Source organism: Bombus impatiens, unplaced genomic scaffold (assembly GCF_000188095.3).
Source record: "Bombus impatiens unplaced genomic scaffold, BIMP_2.2 scf_0156, whole genome shotgun sequence".
In the NCBI taxonomy this organism is placed as follows: Eukaryota; Metazoa; Arthropoda; class Insecta; order Hymenoptera; family Apidae; genus Bombus; species Bombus impatiens.
This window is the reverse complement of record NT_176575.1, coordinates 24,499-30,571: the sequence shown is the minus strand read 5'-3', so window position 1 is coordinate 30,571 and position 6,073 is coordinate 24,499.

The window sequence follows — 6,073 nt, the reverse complement described above, 5'->3', positions numbered from 1 at the left end:
TATAACGTATTACGTTACATGGTATGACGTTATAACGTAATACGTTAAATGGGATGACGTTATAACGAATTATGTTATATGGGATTACGTTATGACATATCACGTTATGTGGTATGACGTTATAACGTATTACGTTACATGGTATGACGTTATAACGTAATACGTTAAATGGGATGACGTTATAACGAATTATGTTATATGGGATTACGTTATGACATATCACGTTATGTGGTATGACGTTATAACGTATTACGTTACATGGTATGACGTTATAACGTAATACGTTAAATGGGATGACGTTATAACGAATTATGTTATATGGGATTACGTTATGACATATCACGTTATGTGGTATGACGTTATAACGTATTACGTTACATGGTATGACGTTATAACGTATTACGTTATATGGGATGACGATATAACGCATTACGTTATATGGGCCGACGTTATGACGTATTAGGTTATATGGGTATAACGTTATAAAGTATTACGTTATATGGTATGACGTTATAACGTATTACGTTATATGGTATGACGTTATACCTATTACGTTATATGGTGTGACGTTATAACGTATTACGGTATATATGACTACGTCATGACGTATTACGTTTTATGGTATTACGTTATAACGTATTACGTTGTATATTATGATGTTATAACGTAACACGTTATATGGTATGACGTTCTTGCGTATTACGTCATATGGTATGACGTTATAACGTATTACGTTATATGGGTTGACGTTATAACGTAATACGTCATATGGTATGATGTTATAACGTAATAGATTATATGGCATGACGTTATAACGCATTACGTTATATGGGATGACGTTATAACGTATTAGGCTATATGGGACGATGTTATAACGTATTACGAAATATGGGATGACTTTATGAGGTATTACGTTATATGGGACGACTTTATAACGTATTTCGTTATATGGTATAACTATATAACGTATTAAGATGTGTGTTATGACGATATCACGTAATACGTTATATGGTATTACGTTATTACGTATTACGTTGTATGGTATGAAGTTATAACGTATTACGTTATATGGGATGACGTTATGACGTATTACGTTATACGGGATGACGTTATAACGTATTACGTTATACAGGACGACGTTATAACGTATTACGTTATATGGTATGACGCTATAACGTATTACGTTATATGGGATGACGTTATAACGTTTTAAGTTATATGCTTGTTAAGGAAATTCGAGGATTTGGAAATACAAATAATTGACTATACTTCACACACAACAGCTATACATCGATATTACACTCTGAAGAACGTCTTCCACGCACGCTTGTCGCCATCCGACTATCCAGAATCTTCTAACAGCAGTCTTTTGTCTCAACTAAGACCTGGTCGCCCTCTGACACTTACACACACACTCTCATGTACAGTGTAAATGGATCACTTCCCTAACACGGACATGTGGCGGCGTATTGTACAGCACGACAAGTAAAGACTTACGTAATCTCAAGACCGGAGAGGAAAAAGTACTTGAAGGACGTGTCGATAGATGGCTGCAGGTTTGTCTCGTTAGTGGATACAGGTAGTGACCTCACGTTTATACGATCGGATGAGAATGCGTGGTTAGGATCACTACCTCTGGGAAACTGCAAACTTAGGTTTGATGGTTCTGGTTCCGCTGGTAATAGTACCTGGGGCGGGTTTACAAAGGTAATGACGGTCGACGGGTACGACTGTCACTCTGCATGTTGTCTCGAATAAGGTAATGACAAGACACAGCCTGCTGTTAGGTACTGATTTCTTAGACCAGGTAGAGTTGCGAGTCAAACGGGGCGAGGTGACCTTTTTACGATTCGACGGTCAGTCTGACGGTCACGAGGACGCGGCAGATGTACTGAGGGTAAACGCGATAGAACAAACCGACAAGATAGACTTGTCGCATGTACGAGAACCTCATCACCGTGAAGCCATTCGCGATATCATTAAAGGGTATAGGCCGGAGAAGAAGTGAGACGTCGAGATAATTGCAAAAATAGTTCTGAAAAGCGACAATCCCGTAGCACGAGGACCGCGAAGACTGGCGCCGTCGGAAAGAAAGGAGGTGGACGATCTGATGGAAGTGTGGACAAACGAGTGCGTCATCAAACCATCAGACTCGGAGTATGCGAGTCCGATAGTGGTAGTCCGAAAGAAAGATGGCTCCATCCATTTGCGTCGATTTTCGTGAGCTTAACGAACTCATTGAGTGTCCACGTTTTCCGTTGCCTTTAATTGAAGACGTTTTAGATGCGTTGCAGGGCGCCCAGCTTTTTACAACGATAGATCTAAAAAATGGGTTTTTCCACGTAAGTCTATACAAGGATAGCCAGAAGTATACGTATAGCAATACGAATTTCTGAAGTTGCCGTTCGGTCTGAAAATTTCCCCTATTGTATTCCAAAAGTATATATCGAAGATTTATAAAGAACTGATGGATAAGGGTATTGTCATCGTGTACGTGGACGATATCATTATCCTTGCAATGAATTTAGAGGAGGCATGGGAACGCTTGCAGATGGTCGTAGAATTAACTAGGCAGTATGGGCTAGTCATAAATTGGAAGAGATATCGTTTTATGCAGAGGGAAATCGAGTATTTGGGGCACATAGTCTCGGAAAACACCATAAAGCCTTCCGTTCATAAAACCAAGGCCGTTGCAAACTTTCCCAAGCCAACATCGGTTAGAAAGGTCCAGAGTTTCTTGGGACTTACGGGATATGTCCGAAAATTCCTTAGAGGCTACGCGAAGATTGCCAAACACTTAACCGATCTGTTGAAAAGGGAGATAGACTTCAAGTTCGGGGATCGGAAATCAGAAGCCTTCGAAACCTTGAAAGCAGCGCTTACCAGCGGGCCTGTGTTAACACTTTGTACAATAGGCGCAGAGACCGAGTTGCATACGGACGCGTCCGCAAAGGGTTACGGAGCAATGTTAATGCAACTAGATCTAAACGACGGAAAATTCCATCCGGTCTACTTTGCCAGCGGGAAAACAACTCCCGCGGAAGCGAAATACACCAGCTACGAACTAGAGGTGCCAGCAATAGTAAAAGCGTTGAAAAGGTTCAGGGTATATCTGTTAGGTGTGCCGTTTACTATTGTTACGGATTGTCAAGCATTCGCCAGGACGATGAGAAAGAAAGACTTGTGTGTGCGTGTGGCTAGAAGGGCCTTGTTACTAGGCGAGTGTAAGTATCAGGTGTGTCATCGGCCGGGGAAATGTATGCAGCATGTAGATGCTCTGAGTAGGAACCCCCTGCCGAGCACTATGTATGTAACGGAGAGCGAAGACGGGCTGATTGCACGGTTGAGAAGGGCACAGAACAAGGACATTGAAGTCCGTAGGATTTTGGACGCCGCGACGTGCAGTCAGGCCGATGGGTATGTAATAAGAAACAATATTTGGTATAAGGAGTGTAAGGACGATGTGCTAATAGTAGTACCGAAGGCGATGCAGACTCAAGTAGTCAGGCAAGCGCACGAGCGTGGGCATTTCGGGGTCACCAAAACAGGAGCTATGGTCAAAAAGGACTCCTGGTTCAAGGGACAACGCGAAAAGATCGAACACGTGGTATACAACTGTCTTGACTGTATTCTAGCCGAACGAAAATTAGGTAAGCAAGAGGAGAACCGGCGAAATTACAAGAAAAGAAGAAGAAGTGCGAAGCAGTACCTAAGGGGGGACCTTGTCGCTATAAAGAGAACGCAGTTCTCAGGGTCAAAACTCGGGGGCAGATTTTTGGTTCCCTACCGGGTAGTGCGAGCCATGCGGAATGACCGCTACACTGCGGAGAAAGTAGTGGAGCATGAGGGACACGCGCACACCTCGACGATTGCCGATTTCATGAAGCCTTGGGTCCTGAACGCCGAAGATGACGCATCCGACGATGGCGAGAATGAACACAACATCTGAGGGCAGATGTTATTGCAGGATGGCCGAGTGTAGTATCGGGGAGAAGGGCCTAAGAAACGGAAACGTCGAGCCAACTATAGACAATGCCGCGAGAGCCGAGGCGCTGTCGGCTCCATCAATGCGTTATCGGGTCCTTCAAATAAATAGCTTCGCCGAAAAGGCCTACGTGACCCTGGCTGCGAGCATCCGCGGAACACGTGTGCGGTGGGCCTAGCAAAAGACAAAAGAATGCTACAACGGCCAGAGAGTCAGTTGAGAAGCAGTGTGTGAGTTGAGCGGACACAGAGTGCGAATCGACGTGCGACGATATTATATTCGGTCCTTTTGTTCTTGAATATCGCTTATTTAAACTACACTAAACTCCATTTATATTCCTCCTGTTGTTGAATATCACTTCTTAAAATACATTAAACTTCGAACCTACCATCATTACTTGTCCTTACTCTAAGAATCCATCAGTTACTGCATATATTATTTTGTAATAGAGTTATATTTACATTTAGTAGAATTCAGTCTAAAAAAATTTGAAATTAAACTTACGTTTGCAAAATTCAAAATCATTAATTTCTGCGTTATCTTTCACTGTTCTTCGTCATTCCTTTATGCTATGTAACTCGCATTTTTGTTTTGATGTGGTTAATATAAAAAGTATAATAGCAGCTACAAATCATGTGATATGTGCAAAGAACAGTTATGCTCTGCGTCAATTAGAAATGACCATGAAGAGTCACAAGGCGCTATGAAAAATCGTCTTGATTTGGACCGAACGTGATCGAATCACTTTGTTATTCGCAGGTTACGCTCACACCATCTCTACAATGTAGGTCTGCTTTGGCAAACGCTTCCATTGCATCTATTGTATTTCCATTGTATCTTCTTTCCTATTAATATATTATCGTATGATGACCGTTATTACTATATAATTAATCTCGCACTTTCTTGTTCCATTTCTGATTATGCCATATTGAAATTTTGGAAGGTCAGTCATAATAAACACACTTAATGCTCAAGACAGTGTAATTTGTTTTTTGTTTCACGAACAGCTTTCCTTACAAAAGGTTTCAATGCTTTTATTATGTTCATTACGTTCTAAGCACTGACGTGAGCGTGCTTCCTACTGCAGATTCGTTTTATTTGAATTTAATGATTCATTTAAGACAAAATTTTTATTTTAAAAAAATAACGATTGTTGATGAAAGGAGATATCAGCCGCCTTTTCTTCATTTCTTTTTTCTTTTTTTTAATAAATGCAATCTTGTTCGAGCCATTTATAATTATTTTTAAGAAATCTGTTTTCTGTATAGCCAAGATTGATCTTTTTCAATGACATTTTATGTTGACCTAAATTTTTTGGAAAAAACATGCATTTGTTTCCATATTCTTTCATAGAAAAATACGCAGTCGTTCGTATTTCTTTTGGCATTAAATGTTTCAACATTGATTGTAGATCTTTATTTTTACGAAAATCTGACACATTCTCAAAATATAAGCAAAATAAATCAAATCTAGATAGGAAAGAGAAATATTACAAAAAAATTCATACAGCAAATCTTAAAGCGTTTTTGCACTTGCCAACGAGAAGTAAAATAGAATCCGTTATTTAGAAGAAGAAGCAAAATAATAAATAAATATGCTGTCTTAACTGGAATAAAGTGTAGTGTAAAATATATTACGAAAAATATATTACGAAAATGAAAACTGAGAAAGGAGAACTGAACGAAGTCAAAATTTTTAACTACACACACAAATACGCATATGTATATACCTAACATATTTGTATATACAGAGTGTTCGGTTTAAGTAAGTGCCGTCGAAGAACTCACATGGGATTGAAATTATAAAAACAATGTTCTTATAAAAGTCGTTTAATATTATTATATCAATATGTATATCATTATGTGGTATTGATGATACTTTTGTGGGTAAAGTGACACAACTGTATATTGGCAGTACAACGCACTAAAGTTACTCTTATTCTCCAAATATGAGGAACAGATTGCCCCATTGTAATAGACAGACTCGTACGTGTAGACAATCATAGGAGGTTTGACTATTATATGAGCACTGAACGTGAATATAAGCACTCTAACGAACTGTCAAGATTGTTTTGACATTTCCTTCACC